Genomic DNA, 618 nt, shown 5'->3' with positions numbered 1-618 from the left:
ACCTCGGAAAATAGACCCGCCGAGAGGAATAACCCAGGATTTACCTCGGAAATTAGACGCGCCGAGAGGAATAACCCAGGATTTACCTCGGAAAATAGACCCGCCGAGAGGAATAACCCAGGATTTACCTCGGAATATAGATCCGCCGAGAGGAATAACCCAGGATTTAACTCAGAAAATAGACCCGCCAACAGGATTTACCTCGGAAAATAGACCCGCCGAGAGGAATAACCCAGGATTTACCTCGGAAAATAGACTCGCCGAGAGGAATAACTCAGGATTTACCTCGGAAAATAGACGCGCCGAGAGGAATAACCCAGGATTTACCTCAGAAAATAGACGCGCCGAGAGGAATAACCTAGGATTTACCTCGGAAAATAGACCCGCCGAAAACAGACCCTCCGAGAGGAATAACCCAGGATTTACCTCGGAAAATAGACCCTCCGAGAGGAATAACCCAGGATTTACCTCGGAAAATAGACTCGCCGAGAGGAATAACTCAGGATTTACTTCGGAATATAGACGCGCCGCGAGGAATAACCCAGGATTTACCTCAGAAAATAGACGTGCCGCGAGGAATAACCCAGGATTTACCTCGGAAAATAGACCCGCCGCGAG

General features: G+C 48.7%; 1 long non-coding RNA gene across 4 annotated transcripts in view; it reads right to left on the bottom strand.

Moving 5' to 3' along the window:
- LOC107725807 (uncharacterized) overlaps nucleotides 1-605 on the bottom strand; it is a 7,977-nt gene extending 7,372 nt beyond the window's left edge. The window contains exons 1-3 of one of the 4 annotated variants that reach the window (XR_001638162.1): nucleotides 542-605; nucleotides 202-358; nucleotides 3-128 (exon numbers count right to left, since the gene is read on the bottom strand). This is a non-coding gene — a long non-coding RNA (uncharacterized LOC107725807). Of the gene's footprint in view, nucleotides 1-2; nucleotides 129-201; nucleotides 393-415; nucleotides 500-541 lie in introns of those variants that run through there. The other 3 variants (XR_001638161.1, XR_001638160.1, XR_001638159.1) reach the window with 3 other exon arrangements.
- Between the last annotated feature and the right edge of the window lie 13 nt (nucleotides 606-618).

The sequence above is a fragment of the Sinocyclocheilus rhinocerous genome, unplaced genomic scaffold, assembly GCF_001515625.1.
Source record: "Sinocyclocheilus rhinocerous isolate Xijiao unplaced genomic scaffold, SAMN03320098_v1.1 scaffold2561, whole genome shotgun sequence".
Taxonomy (NCBI): Eukaryota; Metazoa; Chordata; class Actinopteri; order Cypriniformes; family Cyprinidae; genus Sinocyclocheilus; species Sinocyclocheilus rhinocerous.
The sequence above is the reverse complement of the archived record's forward strand: the minus strand, read 5'-3'. Positions and strand labels throughout refer to the sequence as shown.